The sequence below is a fragment of the Zootoca vivipara genome, chromosome 1 (genome assembly GCF_963506605.1).
Source record: "Zootoca vivipara chromosome 1, rZooViv1.1, whole genome shotgun sequence".
NCBI classification, from domain to species: Eukaryota; Metazoa; Chordata; class Lepidosauria; order Squamata; family Lacertidae; genus Zootoca; species Zootoca vivipara.
Genome location: NC_083276.1, coordinates 96,020,330 through 96,040,423, shown reverse-complemented (window position 1 = coordinate 96,040,423; position 20,094 = coordinate 96,020,330). Strand labels below are relative to the sequence as shown.

Genomic DNA, 20,094 nt, shown 5'->3' with positions numbered 1-20,094 from the left:
AAAAACTGCATTTGGATCAGTTATACTGTAGTCAAATTAAATTGAAACACTGCATTCCATGGCATTAGGATTGCAACTGCTCCCAATCATGGTGATAACTCAGTCTTAGCAACATGGCTGTTTTTCCAGATTTTGATTTGGCAGAAACTGTGACGAGTTTGTGAAATCACACAAAGACAGTAATGTTCTTTCCAGGCCCCATGATACCCACCTTGCAAAAAGGTGACATGCTAATGCAATCATATGAATTAGTAGGGACCACTGTATTCAGTGTACCTTCCAGATACATTTGGCGAACCATAGCATGGACTCATGTATTGGTGACCTCAAGGTTGGATTACTGTAATGTGCTCTGTGTGGGTCTTTGATTATGACTAATGTTGGATAAAACCCATTGATATTCTCTTTGGACACAGCCTTGACAGCAAAGCATTGCATCAGTAGAAATGAAGTTCTGTGATAGGTCAGACATTGTTATCAGAACAATCAAAATTCTTCCTTCCCAAGCAAACCCAGAGACCAAATTGCAAACATGCGCTGGATTATGGAGAAAGCTAGAGAGTTCCAGAAAAACATCTACTTCTGCTTCATTGACTACGCAAAAGCATTTGACTGTGTCAACCACAGCACACTATGGCAAGTTCTTAAAGAAATGGGAGTGCCTGATCACCTCATCTCACCTCCTGAGAAATCTCTAGAAGCTACAGTTAGAACTGGATATGGAATAACTGATTGGTTCAAAATTGGGAAAGGAGTATGACAGGGGTGTCAAACTCAAATTCATCGGGGGCCGCATCAACAGTTTGGTCACCCTCAAAGGGCCGGTTGTATCTGTACAAGCTTCTTAGTGCCCTCTCCGCCACGTGGCACTAATGTGGTGGTCTTTTAAGGTGACCTGCATGCCCAGAAGCACTCTCCTTTTTTCTTTTCCCCTCCTCTGAACGCAGTTCAGCAGCAGGATCGGCGGCAGCTGCTGACTAACACTTTATCATAGATTTGTAGAGTTGGGAGGGACCCTGAGGGTCATCCAATCCAACCCCCTGCAATGCAGGAACCTCAACAAAAGCATCCATGACAGATGGTCATGCAGCCTCTGCTTAGAAACCTCCAAGGAGAGTCCACCACCTCCCACGGGAGACCACTCCACTGACAAACAGCTCTTTCAACCAGAAGGTTATTCCTGATGTTTAGTTTGGAATCTCCTTTCTTTTAACTTGAAGCCATTCATTTGAGTCCTGCCCTCCAGAGCAGGATGAAACAAACTTGCTCCATCTTCCATATCAAGGTGTGTGTGCGTGCATTTGTAGGGGGGTGTTGAATCAAAAAAAGGTGTGGGGGTGTTGAACAAACTCAAGTGCTGTGTGTGTGTGTGTGTGTGTGTGTGTGTTGAAGCAAGCCAGAGGGTGTGTATTTGTGTGTGGGCAAGTAAAGAGGTGTTGAAGAGAAGCTTAAGGGCTCTCTGTGTGTATGTTGGGGTTGGAGCAGCCCTCTCTGCCCCTCGCCCCGTTCAACAAAGAGCAGCTGAGGGAAGCGACTTTCTTCCTGTCGCCGCGGCTGCTAACGCGGGTGGGCTGCTCGTTCCTCCCCCCCCCACCGCAAAAGCGGAGCACGCTGGCAGTGGCTTGGGAGGAAGAAGAGCAGCATCGTTAAGGGCTGCCCCCCTCCTCTTCGTGAAGGCAGCCCCCGTGCCTTCCCTGCTCCCTGTCAAACTTCTCCCCCTCCCCCCGCAGCTTGTAAAAGCGGCAGCGGCAGAGATGCTTCACGGAGCAGGGGAGGAGGGGCAGGCTCGCTTTTCCCGGAGCGGAGCTGCTTTGGAGGGAAGGAGGTGGAGCCATCCTCCGTGCTCACCCGAAAGCAGCAAAGAGGGAGAAAAGTCTTGGGTGGCGCTTGGATCCTGACCCGGGCTCCTGGAAAGGAGGGGGCGGTGGAGAAATAAAGCAGAGGCGTTGCTAGCAGCCCTCTCGGCTTGCAATTGCAAGCGCAGCAGGAGCGGCGTCTGCAGCTGCCGCTGAGTTGCCCGCGCGCAGGGCGCGAGGAGGAGCCTGCGGAGGAAGGGGAGGAAGGAGGGACAAGGAGGCGGTGAGGGAGGGAGGGGCGCGTCTTGGCCAGGAGCAAGGCGAGGAGGCCGGCCGGGAGCCCGGACGGACGGACGCGGAGCCGCCGCCACCGCTGCAGAGGCCCCGACCTTGTCCACCTTCTCCTGCTCCTCCTCCGGCTGCTGCGCCTCTCAGCTGTTTTTTGCTTCTAGGGGGGCAGCTGCAGTGGCACGCTGGCGGTGGCATGGGAGGAGGAAGGGCAGCCCCCGTGCCTTCCCTGCTCCCTGTCAAACCTCTCCTCCTCCCCCCCCCGCAGCTGCCCCACCTAGAAGCAAAAAAAACAGCTGAGAGGCGCAGCGCCATGCTCCGCCTTCTAGGAGCAGGGAGGCGAGGGGCGGGCCAGTTAGGAGGGAGGGGCGTCAGCGTCACGCCAGCCAGCCAATAACGCGGCGCCTTGCTAGCCTAGCCCGCCCCTCTCCCCTCCTCCCCAGCCCCAAGCCCGGCAGCCTCAGAAAGAAAACAAAAGCGCGCCGTAAGCTCAGGGGAAAGAAAGCCACCACAGGCGTGCCTAAGTGAACGTTCCGGCCCTGGGCGGGCGGTGGGCCACATCACGAGGTCTGGCGGGCCGTATTAGGCCCCCGGGCCTTGATTCTGACACCCGTGGAGTACGACAAGGCTGTATACTGTCTCCCATCTTATTTAACTTATATGCAGAATTCATCATGCGAAAGGCTGGACTGGATGAATCCCAAACCGGAATTAAGATTGCCGGAAGAAATATCAACAACCTCAGATATGCTGATGATACAACCTTGATGGCAGAAAGTGAGGAGGAATTAAAGAACCTTTTAATGAGGGTGAAAGAGGAGAGCGCAAAATATGGTCTAAAGCTCAACATCAAAAAAACCAAGATCGTGGCCACTGGTCCCATCACCTCCTGGCAAATAGAAGGGGAAGAAATGGAGGCAGCGATATTTTACTTTCTTGGGTTCCATGATCACTGCAGATGGTGATAGCAGTCACAAGATTAAAAGACGCCTGCTTCTTGGGAGAAAAGCAATGACAAACCTAGACAGCATCTTAAAAAGCAGAGACATCACCTTGCCAACAAAGGTCCGTATCGTTAAAGCTATGGTTTTCCCAGTAGTGATGTATGGAAGTGAGAGCTGGACCATAAAGAAGGCTGACCGTCGAAGAATTGATGCTTTTGAATTATGGTGCTGGAGGAGACTCTTGAGAGTCCCATGGACTGCAAGAAGATCAAACCTATCCATTCTGAAGGAAATCAGCCCTGAGTGCTCCCTGGAAGGACAGATCCTGAAACTGAGGCACCAATACTTTGGCCACCGCATGAGAAGAGAAGACTCCCTGGAAAAGACCCTGATGTTGGGAAAGATTGAGGGCACAAGGAGAAGGGGACGACAGAGGACGAGATGGTTGGACAGTGTTCTTGAAGCTACTAACATGAGTCTGACCAAACTGCAGGAGGCAGTGGAAGACAGGAGTGCCTGCCGTGCTCTGGTTCATGGGGTCACGAAGAGTCGGACATGACTAAACGACTAAACAACAACAACAGGGCTGCTGCAACAACAACCCGTGTTTTGTTGGACCATGAAGGAGTGACAAGCTGAAGCATTCCTTTCATTCCTTCTCTTGCATGTCTTCCTGCAGAGGAGACTTCCTGATTTTATAGAATCATATAATTGTAGAGTTTGGAGGGGACCCTGAGGGTCATCTAATCCAACCCCCTGTGCATGGCCAGCACAGTCTGAATGGTGGCTAAGTGATCCTAACAAAGGAGGATCTGTAAACTAGAGAAAAGCTGATGTCTGAAACATTTCAGATTTTAAGTCCTCCTTAATTCTGTTGAGTCTGATAACTGCATTTTTTTAATTAAAAGAAATACATGGTTGGTATTTCTCAATGCTGGAGTCCTCCCATGTTTGTGTCATCAATAGAGAATAGCTATTAGTATACACAGTAGAACTTCCTTCACCTTGCCCTTTCAGTGATCCAGGTCATCACTTGAAAAGTTTAGCTTTTGGGAAATAAGTTCAGATGTTTTGTAACTTCAGCTCAAGGCCTTTCTTTGTGGTGACACTCATGGGGACAAGGAAGTGGAACACACACTTAGGGAGATGCTAATTTCCCTCCTCCGAGCAATGCAGTTTCCTTGAAGACTTGAAGCTGTTATTCTCGTTTCATACATAAAGACTAGTCTCAGGTCCCAATCTCAGGAGTGAAAGGTCAGTAATTTCTTGTCTTACCAGCTCCCCCACCACAAGCTGAATGGCTCTCTTTGTCAGTTACAGCTTGATCCTCATCCTTTTTATTCAGAAGAAAGCCTCACTGATTTCATTAAGACTTACATGGGTGTATAAATATTGTTAGGACTACAGTCTCAAATCTTTGAGATTTAAATCTGAGAGAGACACATAAAGAGACCTTATATAATCATCTTTTAAAAAATAGGCATGAACTTATTTTACTGGTGGTTGGTTGTTGTTGTTTTTTAAAAAAATCAAGTTAGATATAAAATATTAGTCCTACAAGACACTTAAGCATGTTCGATGAACCTATTAAAATTTTTGGAAAGTTTTTCTTACACTCTAAGACTTAGCAGACTCTATTAAACTTCAAACCAATCCTAGCATCTGTGCTGGTTTTGTATGTGCATCTATATAACATTTATATATAAAAAGTCATCCTAGAAGTATGCAGCTTTTAAAAAGTATGGTAAATGCAGCATTTAATATATGTGGTTGGTTTTTTTTTGCTAGACCTCATGTCCTTTTTATTCCTTTCATTTTTCAGACTGGCAAAGGATATGATTCTTATGGAAACTTGGCTTCATGATCCTAAGGAAAGCATAGTTTAGATAATCACAAGTATTTACATATGTATAAGTGAAATACCGACTAAGCTCTCAGATTGTGCTTCAGGGTAGACAGTGGTGCCTCCCCACCCTCTCAGTTCCTCTTTTCTTTTTTTGACAGCCAGTTAATAAAGACTCAACAATAAGCAGCTGCTTGTGATGTCATTTGGGACTTTGTCCACAGAGCTTGTATTTACAAGCACAGAGCAGCAGAAAAGCTAACTGGCAGCAAACTTCATGCCTGCAGTTACAGTAGGACTTTCAGCGGTGCTCTTGATGAACTTGAGCGCTAACTCAGTACTGCTCCTCACCAAAGATTTTTAAGGCTTGGTAAATAAACACAGCATCCACTCAAGAAATTTCTAGCCTGCTGAAAACTTTCGTATGGTTTGGATTTCTCTAGTACGGGAGCATGTTTTAACTGAACAACAACAAGTAAGGGCTCTTCTTACTGCTGTTATTTCCCTGTTCTAGAATTCTATCAGATTAGCACAGCTTTCTTTCTTTAAATGTTGCTGTATCTATTATGTTTCAGCTTCACTACCAAGGTTTGGTTTTAATTATAATAGGGGCAAGTGTGCTGCTGTTAGGCGGGATTACAGCCAAGCTTTTAAATATGCTTTATGCTCATAAAATGGGAACGTTGGGAGATGAGTGAGAATTCAATTCTAACTTTTTTGTTTGCATTTTTATGATGATATTAAGCTGCCCCCTTTTCAAGATAGCAGTTCCACTTACAGTTTTAAATCTAATATCATCATGGATATTTTGTCATCAGCTAAACGAAGAACTTGCAAATTCCCACCCCTTGTGGCTTCTGTGTTAATACTCAGATTATGTTAGAATTAGCATTTCAAAGTTGTATTGCCTGCTTTGACAGAACAGACTAACTGGATCTATCTTAATCCATGGTACAGATTTTGAAAAGTTAGAAATTTGAAAGTTCAGAGGCTGCAAAATGTTTAACAGCGTGAAGCTGTTTTAGTAGAAGTACTTTATGCTAAGAGTGACACTTTTGGATTTGGCTGGTTTTTACTGAAAACAGAATGGGACTGAGCACAACCATGGAATCATTTATCACAGTAGTCTCTGGCAGCAGAAGGAAACATGGGTGTGTAGGTAACTGTTTCACAGGAGAGCAACCTGTGGCCCTCCCATATCTTGTTGGACTCCAACTCTCATGAGCCCCAGCCAGCATGGCCAGTGGTCGGGGATAATGGAGCTTGTAGTCAAACTCACATTCACCCTTCAACAGCTCCAACAACATCTGGAAGACCACAGGTTCCCCACCCTTGCTTAGAATTTAAGAATGCTTGGCTTACATTCATCAAAGAATATACAAGCAAAGGTGCATAAACTGTTTTGTTGTTGTTGTTGTTTAGTCGTTTAGTCGTGTCCGACTCTTCGTGACCCCATGGACCATAGCACGCCAGGCACTCCTGTCTTGCACTGCCTCCCGCAGTTTGGTCAAACTCATGTTCGTAGCTTCGAGAACACTGTCCAACCATCTCGTCCTCTGTCGTCCCCTTCTCCTAGTGCCCTCCATCTTTCCCAACATCAGGGTCTTTTCCAAGGATTCTTCTCTTCTCATGAGGTGGCCAAAGTATTGGAGCCTCAGCTTCACGATCTGTCCTTCCAGGGAGCACTCAGGGCTGATTTCTTTAAGAATGGATAGGTTTGACCTTCTAGCAGTCCATGGGACTCTCAAGAGTCTCCTCCAGCACCATAATTCAAAAGCATCAATTCTTCGACGATCAGCCTTCTTTATGGTCCAGCTCTCACTTCCATACATCACTACTGGGAAAACCATAGCTTTAACTATACGGACCTTTGTCGGCAAAGTGATGTCTCTGCTTTTTAAGATGCTGTCTAGGTTTGTCATTGCTTTTCTCCCAAGAAGCAGGCGTCTTTTAATTTCGTGACTGCTGTCACCATCTGCAGTGATCAAGGAGCCCAAGAAAGTAAAATCTCTCACTGCCTCCATTTCTTCCCCTTCTATTTGCCAGGAGGTGATGGAACCAGTGGCCATGATCTTGGTTTTTTTGATGTTGAGCTTCAGACCATATTTTGCGCTCTCCTCTTTCACCCTCATTAAAAGGTTCTTTAATTCCTCCTCGCTTTCTGCCATCAAGGTTGTGTCATCTGCATATCTGAGGTTGTTGATATTTCTTCCGGCAATCTTAATTCCGGCTTGGGATTCATCTAGTCCAGCCTTTCGCATGATGAATTCTGCATATAAGTTAAATAAGCAGGGAGACAATATACAACCTTGTCGTACTCCTTTCCCAATTTTGAACCAATCAGTTGTTCCATATCCAGTTCTAACTGTAGCTTCTTGTCCCACATAGAGATTTCTCAGGAGACAGATGAGGTGATCAGGCACTCCCATTTCTTTAAGAACTTGCCATAGTTTGCTGTGGTCGACACAGTCAAAGGCTTTTGCATAGTCAATGAAGCAGAAGTAGACGTTTTTCTGGAACTCTCTAGCTTTCTCCATAATCCAGCGCATGTTTGCTATTTGGTCTCTGGTTCCTCTGCCCTTTCGAAATCCAGCTTGCACTTCTGGGAGTTCTCGGTCCACATACTGCCTAAGCCTGCCTTGTAGAATTTTAAGCATAACCTTGCTAGCGTGTGAAATGAGCGCAATTGTGCGGTAGTTGGAGCATTCTTTGGCACTGCCCTTCTTTGGAATTGGGATGTAGACTGATCTTCTCCAATCCTCTGGCCATTGCTGAGTTTTCCAAACTTGCTGGCATATTGGGTGTAGCACCTTAACAGCATCATCTTTTAAAATTTTAAATAGTTCAGCTGGAATATCATCACTTCCACTGGCCTTGTTATTAGCAGTGCTTTCTAAGGCCCATTTGACTTCACTCTCCAAGATGTCTGGCTCAAGGTCAGCAACCACACTACCTGGGGTGTACGAGACCTCCATATCTTTCTGGTATAATTCCTCTGTGTATTCCTGCCACCTCTTCTTGATGTCTTCTGCTTCTGTTAGGTCCTTACCACTTTTGTCCTTGATTATGGTAATCTTTGTACGAAATGTTCCTTTCATATCTCCAATTTTCTTGAACAGATCTCTGGTTTTCCCCATTCTATTGTTTTCCTCTATTTCTTTGCATTGCTCATTTAAGAAGACCCTCTTGTCTCTCCTTGCTGTTTTTTGGAAATCTGCATTCAGTTTCCTGTATCTTTCCCTATCTCCCTTGCATTTTGCTTGCCTCCTCTCCTCCGCTATTTGTAAGGCCTCGTTGGATAGCCATTTTGCTTTCTTGCATTTCCTTTTCCTTGGGATGGTTTTCGTTGCTGCCTCCTGTATAATGTTACGAGCCTCCATCCATAGTTCTTCAGGCACTCTGTCCACCAAATCTAAATCCTTAAACCTGTTCCTCACTTCCACTGTGTATTCATAAGGGATTTGATTCAGATTGTATCTTACTGGCCCAGTGCTTTTTCCTACTTTCTTGAGTTTAAGCTGGAATTTTGCTATAAGAAGCTGATGATCTGAGTTACAGTCAGCTCCAGGTCTTGTTTTTGCTGACTGTATAGAGCTTCTCCATCTTTGGCTGCAGAGAATATAATCAATCTGATTTCGATGCTGCCCATTTGGTGATATCCATGTGTAGAGTCGTCTCTTGTGTTGTTGGAAGAGAGTGTTTGTGATGACCAGCTTGTTCTCTTGACAGAACTCTATTAGCCTTTGCCCTGCTTCATTTTGAACTCCAAGGCCAAACTTGCCAGTTGTTCCTTTTATCTCTTGATTCCCTACTTTAGCATTCCAATCCCCTGTAATGAGAAGAACATCCTTCTTTGGTGTCATTTCTAGAAGTTGTTGTAGGTCTTCATAGAATTGGTCAATTTCACTTTCTTCAGCACCGGTAGTTGGTGCATAAACTTGGATTACTGTGATGTTAAAAGGTCTGCCTTGGATTCGTATCGAGATCATTCTGTCATTTTTGAGATTGCATCCCATTACAGCATTTGCCACTCTTTTGTTGACTATGAGGGCCACTCCATTTCTGCTACAGGATTCTTGCCCACAGTAGTAGATATGATAAACTGTTTATCATGTAATAAAAGGGACAATGTAAATTTGCCATTCCTTGCTTCTCTACAGGGCAAGTCTTACAGGAGAATCCTATGCAGCCTGGCATGCAATTAATTCCCAATGCATTCAGTAAGGCTTACTTCTCAATAAATCAAATAATTATGCTCTTAGGATGCAGCCCCATGCACACTTACGTGGAATGAAGTATCGCTGGACACATTCTAAATAAACATGCACAGGTTTGCACTGTTCATCTGTAAAGCCACCATTAGAGTCTGACTGACATGAAACTTCTATCGTCAATAAAACTACATTGCCTTCTGGTTCCTTCTCATGCTCTTCACTCTCATAGCATCTGTGATGCAATAGCAGTTGCTGACAGATATCAGAAGAGGTGGTCTGGATGGTCAGGATTTCCATGTATGCCTCATATGGTCCTCAAATACTTTCTCCACAACCCTCCCTTAGAAATAAAAATTTAAATATCAAATTATTATGTTTCATAATGCCTTCAGCTTCTCTGTTCTATTTTCAAAATAGTAACATCCATTTGGAACAAATTGTTCACATATTTTCCATTTCATTACCCATCTTTTATCCCTAAAGAATAATGGGTTTGGAGGCTATATTTTAAGGAGAGTTAGGTGGTGTACAGGTATGGGTGTGGTATACCCTCAAGCCTCAGTAAAGCTGAAGTTTCCTTAACCTAGGCCCAGCCAACTCACCAGTGATGCTTAGTGAAATTCCTCATTGTTTTCCAACTGCCCATTATGACTCCACCCAGATTTTCTGCCCATTGATGGTGTCAGGAGAAGTTCCCAGTTTAACCCAGATATAATTTATGTAAGGGAACAAGCAGTGTTGTAAGGATTGATCCTCTTAGGGCTTACACACTTTCGTTTGTTGATAGTTTGAACATTCTGATTATAATAGGTGGCATGATATGAAGTAGGTGGCATTATAAACAACATTATACAGGAAATTGTCAAGGCCAATGATTCAAACATCAAACATAAGTGAAACTGATTATGATGACTACGGCACAAAGCAGTAACAACTTTGTAAGGAGAGTGCTTGTTTCATAGAACAATATACTGTAGGTGGAAGTGACAAAAATGCTATGCAGTGCAGCAAGGAACAGCTGTGCACCTACCACAGTTTGCTGCAACCAAAGAGCATGTATGGTACATGGCTTGCATTGATTAATCAGTTATGTTATTACAAGATTTCAACATCATGGTGGGTGGATGAAAACAAGAATTCAGACAGACTGCACAAAAGCAAAGTACAACACTGTAAACTGCCTACAGAATTCTAGGCCATATAAATAAATATACCAGTACATGTTGACTTTTTTTCTCTCAATGAAAAATAAATAATGGTGGGCAAACTGTGCAAACAGAAGCTTGCACCCCACTATTAATTTACTCTGCCCTCCACAAATATTTTTGCTCTGCCACACACAGAACCATGGAAATATTGAGTTTATTCTAGAGTACATTCTCTGACCATTTAGAGTGACTTTTAAGATCATAGGCTTGGCTTGTACTCTACACAAACACATGGACTGAACCTTCTGTTTAGCTGGTGAGCACAGAAACACTGGTGAAACATACATTGCAGAGGCTGTCTGCCTGTTCTTCCTGCTGCCTAACCACCCTTCCTTTGGACAGTCTTGGATCATTCCAGTAGGGTAGATCCAAAAAGGGGCTATCTCGACCTAATCTGGCCAAAGTCCGTATTGGCCCATATTGAGTGAGTAATGTTCAGAATCATGGCTTTGTCTGCATACAGTGCATAGGCCTAGTTTAAGATAACACAAAGACTCTTCCAGGGCAATACGACTTGGTGGAAGCCTCTACTTGACTCCAAAGTATTGATGTTTGGTCAGGTGATGACTGTGAGCAAAGGCCATTAATCATCCCTCATATTTTTGTGTATTTTGAACAGAATAAGTGTAGTTTTCTGATCTTTACAAATGAATATGACTAGATTTAAAGCAAATATTGAAAAATTGAAAATGTCATCCAGTGGGCAATGAAGAAATTGATGTTACACCAAAAGGTACTTCTGAATTTAGGGCACAATCCTAACCCCAGGCAGGCAGCTGTGGTTTTAATGTAACATCTGGAGGTGGACAGGAAAAGTTTGCTGCACCAGCTCCAGGCTGGCTCAGCAAAGAGGTCTAGACTGGACTCCTTGCAACAATCTGCTGGTAGGTCAACTAGCTTAAGATCCAGCAAACCTTTGGCTAACTCGGCCTTGTCTCTTTCCTCAAAACACCCTGTTTCAGGGTCCTACCCTGGATACCATTGGTGGGGATACCACTGGCACTGGTGAGCAGAGTGGAGACCTCTGTGACAGTGGATCCTCCCTGCCAACTGAGCCTGGTACAGCCAAGAGGACCTGGGTGCAAGTACGCCTGTCTCACTTCAGCCTCTTCCAGCACGGCTGATTAAGGAGCTTGGAATGCTCATCCTATGTAGACTAGAATTGCAAAATCATACAATAAAAACCAATGTTAATATGGTGTCAAGCATGAAGCAGCATCTTTCAGTCCATGCAGTGAAATACTATGCAAAATAAAAAGAGAAAATTTACCCATAGCTTTGTTTAACAATGGCTCATGCCTTGTTTAATGATGTGTTTCATGTAGTCTTCAGAAGCCCCAATTACTTTGATTATTTTCTGCTAGTGACATAAAATTAATCAATGTGCATTGAGAAGTGAGAAGGCTTGTGGTTATATATATATATATGAATATATATGAGAGATTATTTATTTGGACTGATGTTAAGGTGTTCTGCACCAATATGGTGTGTGCTGTGGCAGAAGGTGCCGTACATTGTTGCGGAAATTGCCTATGAGCTGTGAAAGATGTGAATTCTATGGCAAAGCAGCTTGATAATAAAACAGCGGGTAAACATTATGTGCTGAAAGATGGGCATTTGCAAGGAAGCATTTGGAGAACAAATGTTTCTGTTGTGCCTCACGTTTTGATGGGCTTTCTACTAAGGTCTCCTGTTTGTTTTCACAGAACCAGATGAGACTGGGATGGTGTGCACACACAAAAGATCTTTGCAGCTGGAAATCAGCGTCACAAATTGTTTTCTTTGACAGTGCTAATTGATTACAAGGGTTTAGCCTTATCTAAATTGTTAAATTCAGCAGTGTCTGTGCTTCCCTTTTCTTTTCTTTTCTGCACAGACAAAATAAGGAGAATTAATAACATAAAGGAACATGGGCAAATAATATTGGTTGCCTTTAAAACAAAAAACAAAGCCATAAATTGTAGATGTGGCAGTGTGAGGATTGACTGCCATAAGAGAGATGCAGAAAAACTTTGAACAGCAAATTGTATTTTTCTAGGAAATTAATAGTAAATCTTACCGTTTGGAGAACTGACAGTATCATGTCTGACTGGTATGCCCCTGAAAGCATTTTAAGCTTGAGTGTGTAATAAAGAGGTGAGACATGAAAATATGAATTGAATGAGGGCTACATTTATTGTTACAGATCCCAGCAGAGAGAAATAAGGGTGTTGGAGAAAGTTCAGTTGTATGTTGCCTTGCGTGAGCTATCCTGCCCAGGACAGGATGCCTGGCAACATCATAGCCCCTCTGCCTTTAAGGTACAGTATGTAGGAAGGCTTTCTTACCCCTACCCTGGGCGCACAGAACTCTGAGTGGGTGAAATCAGGCTGCTTAATAGGCACTCCATATCCAACACACAGGTCTCACGGCCCTGAGTGGCTCACCTCCAGAAATGTCCAGCACCCAGAAAGGGACCACCTATTTAGCTCACCACAGTTCCATCCTTGTACCTATCTGCCAACTGGGGCCAGATTACTCTATTTAACAATACACTGCCTAGTCCCAATCTTCCCAAATGCATACAGCATAGAGTAGGCAGTATAGTGAACCAGATAGGTGCTGTGCAGCAAAAGGGGGTGAAGGAGGCAGCACAAGGGCTTATATTAGCATGGCCCAACTTTTCATACGAAGTGGGCTGCAAGAGTTATTCAACACAGAACCCATGGTTTGTTAGGCAGGCTGTGGAGGCCAAAATTTGACACCACCCCAGCCCTTGCACTGCCTTCCCAAGCCAGATAAGCAAGGCATCGGGTTTTGTGAAGGAGGCATGAGGCTCTGGCAGGGTCCTAGAGCTCTACTACCTGTTTCCGAAAGCTAGGAAAGTGCTAACTAGGCCACAAGTTGGACCACTCTGGCTTATATAGTCTCCTGACTCCTCCTTCAACATTGCTCAATGTGCAGGTGCACATGAAACATCTCCATGTCATGCCTTTCCTTCTAGCTACATATGATGTGTCTGCTGTCAGCCTTGCACTGGCTGTTTGAGTAGTTTTCTGCTATAAATAGACACAAGTTCATTTGTCACAATGGTTTGCACATTGGCATTTTTGGATGTAATGATCATGGCTCATTCAGATTGTTTGGATGTAATGATCATGGCTCAATAAACTATAGAAATGAACACATTTCTGTGCAGTCAGGCAATGCATAAGGTGGAGCTGGAGCTCATCTAAATTTCCAAGCAAGTGTTCAAAGGACTTTGGGGCACACATTTCCCTCTACATGTGACTTGCTTCCTGCTTCCTGGTGTAGTTGTAGCAATCATGATTGCTGAGGAAAGTACAGGTGAAACTTGGAAAATTAGAATATCGTCAAAAAGTGCATTTATTTCAGTAATGCAACTTATTACTACTACTACCCCTGTTTCTCATATTTTAAGACATACCCATAAAATAAGCCATAGCAGGCTTTTTAAGCATTCAATGAATATAAGCCATACCCCGAAAATAAGACATAGTGATAGGCGCAGCAGCAATGCCGGCCGCGGCAGGAGGAGGAAAAAAAATAAGACATCCCTTGAAAATAAGCCATAGTGTGTTTTTCTGAGGAAAAAATAAATATAAGACGTGTCTTATAATATGAGAAACACGGTACACCTACTACTACTACAAATGCTTTCTTTTGGAAATTCCACAGTAATAAAACAAATAGTTACAATAATACAATAATAATCAAAAATAAACATCGCTATTACATTTCATTAATTACATTCCATTCATAATTGACCCCCCTAATGACAAATAATTACAATTACAACAAATAAAGGCTTGACATACCTTGCTTTGCATGACATGCATCTATTTCATATAGTGGTTTCACCTTTTAATTTGCATTACTGAAATAAATGCACTTTTCGACAATATTCTAATTTTCTGAGTTTCACCTGTATAAAGCAGCTCTGAAAGCAGTGGTGTTATTTAAATTATGTGGTGTGTTAGTAGTAAGGAATTGTAGTTTAGCCATTCAAGAGTTTCTTCATAGAATAGCTTAACCTTCAACACCACCACCCCACTCCTCAAATGACTTCAAAGGTGCATCTGCAAAATGAAATGGAAGTAATTATTAAACTTTTACACTATTTACCCCCGTGTGTTTCCCTCTTGCAGCTTAAAGTTCTATAATGGATCTTCTAATGTATACACAGTGAAATAAATTAGCTATAGTACATATCCTTAATTAAAATTATACTTCTTACATTAATGAGCAATGTCTGATACTGGTAAGATTTGGGGGTGAGTTTTGCCAGTAGAGGGCCATGTTAAACTGAATTATATCAGAATGGACCCTTTTAGTGAGCTGCAGTTTTTATGAGGACTTTAAAGGACAATATTTTTGAAGTTGTTTTTGGTAATTTTGATATTTTATATCAAATTAGACTATTAAGCACTATTGTCCGCTTAATGTTTTTGATTTCAATGACAGTGAAGTAGTAGACTGATTTTTCTTGTTTAATCTCAGCTCTTAAAAGTAGGCTGATGAATTTTTCAGACATAAGTAACAGTTTCAGTCATCCATCATCCATAAGATAAAATGATATCTAGGTAGATTAGAAAATTATGTGTTCAGAATACAGTGATAAAATGAGAAACTGGACATTTTAGATCAGCGAACCATCTTTACAGTAAACAATTCAACCCAAAAATCCACTATTGATTTTTTTTCTTAGCTAAAACCTGGCTTTTCTGATTGTGTATGCCATGCTCACATTTTTCTGATTGAACGTAAAGGGTCATTTATTACCCTCTCAGTTGCTTGTCCTTTGAACAGATGTTAAAGGAGTAAGCCAAAGGGTTCCTCCTCCACAGCACCTAATTATAACTCACACAAAGGATTGACAGATGTTATAATTGTCCTTACACTTTGCTGAAATGGGTTTCTGCATAATTTGTTTTCCCGTCTCTCACCTGACAACACCATCCCTGTAAGGCTGCATGGACAATGGAGACATGCCTTCAATTTGTTATCAGAGCTTTTATATTTATTTACATCTTTAGCATAGTTTTTGTATTCTTAAGCCATGCAAAGAAATAGAAAGCACATAAATTGCCAGCTTGGACCACCACCACCCCATATATCACATTGTTAGCCTCTGATGCTCAGTAGCTAGTGATGGGACATATACAGAAGAAGTGTTCACCGACCACAAGATTTAGCTCAGACCCCAGTGCAGCGCTTTGGAAAACAATAAATTTAATAATAATTTTTTTTATTTTATACCCCGCCATCAGGGCGGCTAACACCAATAAAATTACAATAAAACATAAAAAGCAATTAATTAAAATACAGATTAAAATACAATATTAAAATTTAAAATGCAGCCTCATTTTAAGTAGTCCATGAATCCAAGCCATGGGGGAGGAAAACACAGGGGTCAGACTAAGTCCAGCCCAAAGGCCAGGCAGAACAGCTCTGTCTTGCAGGCCCTGTGGAAAGATGACAAATCCCACAGGGCCCTGGTCTCCTGTGAAAGAGCGTTCCACCAAGTTGGGGCCAATACTGAAAAGGCCCTGGCCCTAGTGGAGGCCGATCTATCCACCTTATGGCTCAGGATCTCCAGAGTATTGTTGTTTGTGGACCTTAAGGTCCTTCGCGGGACATACCAGGAGAGGCGGTCCCGTAGGTACGAGGGTCCCAAGCTGCATAGGGCTTTAAAGGTCAAAACCAGCACTTTAAACCTGATCCTGTACTCCACCGGGAGACAGTGCAGCTGGTAAAGCACTGGATGAATATGATCCCGCGGCCGGGACCCCGTAAGGAGCCTCGCCACTGCATTCTGCACCCGCTGGAGTTTCTGGGTCAGCTTCAAGGGCAGCCCCACATAGAGTGAGTTACAATAATCAAGCCTGGAGGTGACCTTCTCACTTTGAGACACTTTGTACACTGCCTGATTCAGTGGGGTCTCTACAAGTCCACTTGGTTCCTCCAATTCACTATTGAGGAATTTAAAAATTATATATATATTTGACAGATATGGATGTGATTTTCTGATATAGTAGCCCTTCTTGAGGGGATAAAGTTGGCACATTACAGGCAAATTGGTCCATCGACTTTTGTGGGCCTTTTTTTTTAAAAGTAAATGTAATTTCTTAATTTTGGAGACTCATTGGATGAAATTTGCTGGCCCAGTTAATCCATTAAAGGGTTTGAATCCTGTCAAATCTCAGAAGGCTGGGTGCAGTATTTTCCCCACAATAGTCGCCATTACAGTTTTGGAGTAGGTAAAAAAGAATCAATCTCCCATAGGGTTTTGTGGGCAATTGGTCTGAAAGATACAGACAAGAAAAGAGGTTCTCCTGTGTAACTCAATAGGATTTACTTCTGAGTAGATATGTGCAGCCAGCATTCCTTTTCTCTTTCCTCACCACGCCTTTCAGTGTGAACACCCCATGAGATCTAGAATTATACTACACATTAATGGTGAAGGAAGATGCTGTAGATTGCCTTTAGAACAGAAGAGCGTTGTTGCTATCTTTGCAGTATCACTCCCCACAGTTCACTTTAAACAAAAGCAAAAAGACCGCCATGGCATCTCTTTCGTAAAGAAACCACTTGGAATTCTTAATGAAGAAAATATAGCATGCCAAAGACAATGCTAGATAAGGTTTGCCAGTGAAATGTTTTTGCCATAACAGCAATACTGATAAACTCACACACTTCCATTGTTCCATTTATCACTGTACTGTATTTATTTTGTAAAACTTCCTGACTGTATGTACACCTTATATATCAAAAGAGTTAAGTATAGAACATAAAGTCTTGTGTAGGTGGTTTCAGAAATCAACCTTTTAAAACCCCAGAACTTGATGCTTCAAAATGACATCAAAATCCAAGGTAGAAGAACAGGAGTTAAGAATGAAATCCTGGCTTAACAACAGTGATATGCACAGCATTTTAATTATGCAGACACCTGTTCACCACCAACTTTTAGTATTTCATATAGGTCACTGAGCAGCCATTTCATAGTAATGACTTTCACCCACTGCCAACCTGGACTGAATCTGAAATGCCATTCTTGGGGTTAAAGGCTAAAATTCCAATTACCAGAAGTATGAGGTATCCAATTTCCTGCATTACCACACTGCTGAAGCACTGCTTGAGTGCTCTATATGTTTTCAGGGACGTGGAATCATGTATAAATTATGACTTATTAAAATATTAGTTGCATTGCTTTATGATTTTAGCAAGTGTTAATAATTGATAGTGAAGGAAATTATAATGCAGCACATAGCTTAATATGTTTATTCCTGTTGCAGTGTCTAATACTCAGAGTGAGAAAGAGCCTTTGTACCATAGAGCTAGTGGTGGGGGCGGCAGCGGGGGGGGGGGATAAAACAAAAGAATGTAGCAAGTGATGCACAACTTCTCTGCATGCAAGATTCATTAATAATTATCATGTGTTGAGTTTCTGTTTAATAAAACAGAACATTCAGCACATTGATCCATGGCTTCATAAATCATAGTTTATGGTTCATTAAATCACAGCTCTCTGTTCTGTCCAAACTATTATTTGTCTTAACAAACCAAGATTATAAAACAGATTCAGAAAATAATCCTGTTTAAGTGATCCTGCTTAAGTGATCCTGCTTAAATTAACTGATAAGCCAAAAGGTGGGATTGTGGCTCAATATAAGCCAGGATTTCTGTACTGAATACAGTTTGTGATGGCAGAAGGATGGCAGAAGGAAGAAGACACAATCACAGCGCTTACCCACAACTTTACAAACCATGGTTTGTAAGCCACGGACAAACTTCTGAATATTGCCATTCTGTTAGAGTGTCATCAAATATTTAGAAAACAAGAAAGCTGTTTCTGGCATTTCTAGAATAATGTTGATTCGAATCCTTAATAAACCAATTGCATGTGTAGAGAGAAGAAAGCAGAAGTGAGTGTTGCCCACAATGCAGATTGAGAGTTGATATTCATAGTGCTATGGATTTTGAAGGAATGTGCTATTCCTATGGGAGCACAAGTATTATGCATTTATGTTCTTTTGCCTTTATGGAGAACTGACTTCCATAAGAAGTAACATGATTTTAACTAAAAAGAGACTAGCACCTTTAACTAAGCTGAAAACATATTATAGCCTGATTAAGTTTTAAAATTCTTAATTTTAAAATAGCTTTTTATCAGCTGTTGTTCTGTAGATTTTAATAATCTAGGGCTGCCATACGTCCAGATGTTCTCAGACATTACCGAGATTTCAAAGGCGGATTTGACATCTGGGGGGAATTTCCGAAATGTGGCGCTCAACAACTTTTGGGGTGTCCTCGTTTTTACTTTTTGAAATATGGCAACCCTAAATAATCTTCTGTTGTTGTAATCAGAATATTTGCAAAGTACTATTCCATTTTCTATCTCCAGTAATATTCACCATCTGTAGCTCTAATATTATTGTTAATGTCCTTCACCTATATACCTATTTCTTTTCTGTTTCACTTGAAATAACCAAATGCAGATGAGGTAAAGGAAATGGGTTGGATGACACAAAATGTAGAAGACTTATGGACTGTAAGTAGTAGTTCGTGAATTTTTTAAAATTTACATTTTTATTCATTCTGTAGCAGATGGTAAGAATCCATCTGCAATTGCCAGTACCTCTTTGCAAAAAGTAAAGCAAACCCCTCCCTGTGAGCTAGCAGCTGAATGCCTCTGGGGAAACAAGGCATTACTGTTATTTATATTTTTCCAAAGCAAACCTCTCAACCTAGTATCTGTATAATTTGGGCCAGACACATCAATGCAGAAAAAAGAAAACCAGAAGAGATTAAGGGGAAAGAAAACCTATTATTCCATCACTGCCTTTGATACATTGCTCCCTGTAGTGTATTTTATAGTACTTTAGCCACTGTACTGTTTAATACCACAAGTCTTCTACCTTTCCCCTGGATATATGGCATCACATTTTATATTAGATTTCATTGTAGAGAGCATATCCTAATCAGTCTCTATTTCACATCATTGCAATAATCTCCTAAAGCTTTTTGGCAATGGTTTACATCCTTATATATATATATATATGTTATTTTCCCTCTCCCTCCCAAAGGCCTTTCTTCATTGTTTAAATTCATGATATCCAACTTTGTCCGACTTTGCTCATAAGGCTACTGTTATGGCTGTTTTCCAAATACCTTTCAATATTTCTGAACTTGTGGTCATTATTGGTGCAGACTACTTGCAATACATGGAAGTGTATTATATGTCGATTGAATACTATTGTGATGCTGTGCCACCTAGTTCAGTTTTCCACAACATTTAAAATATGCTCCAAGCTAGAAAACACTGCTTCTCTTGCAATTTCCCAGATACAAATTCATTCAGGAGCCAATCTCTAGAATGTTTTGTGGTGTAAGTGGTGGACATTAGATGTGAATTCATAGATGTGTTACTGGAAATAAGTGCAATTAACCTGTATGCATGTGTGTCTTCAGTTGTACGTAGGTTAAAAACTCTTGTTGACTTTTACACATAAAATGAATGTGTGGATGATTCAAACATTCTTGCTTTTTCATGAAATCTATTGATTACAGTACACCATACAGGAAATTGAAAGTGTTTGAGACATATGTATTTGGCCTTAATTTAGGCTTGTAACTTGGTCCTGGCAAGTGGATACAATGGAAAACACTCTGAGGAAAACCCCCATGTAAGTTGTTGTAGATACCAAGTGCAATGAACAAATCCATGATTGTCATCTAGTTGTCATTTTGCTCAAGTCTTGGCATTTATAGTTTGCTCAGATCATATGTTAGTGAAATCTG

The 20,094-nt window shown here is 41.9% G+C and overlaps 1 protein-coding gene across 7 annotated transcripts in view; it reads left to right on the top strand.

The window, feature by feature from the left end:
* The window catches only part of NCKAP5 (NCK associated protein 5), a 556,514-nt gene that overhangs the window by 50,381 nt on the left and 486,039 nt on the right, over window positions 1-20,094 (top strand). The window contains exon 1 of one of the 7 annotated variants that reach the window (XM_035130237.2): window positions 4,593-5,346. The exons of the other annotated variants lie outside the window; for them this stretch is intronic. The gene's annotated coding sequence lies outside the window, so the exon portion shown is untranslated. Of the gene's footprint in view, window positions 1-4,592; window positions 5,347-20,094 lie in introns of those variants that run through there. 7 annotated transcript variants of the gene reach the window in all.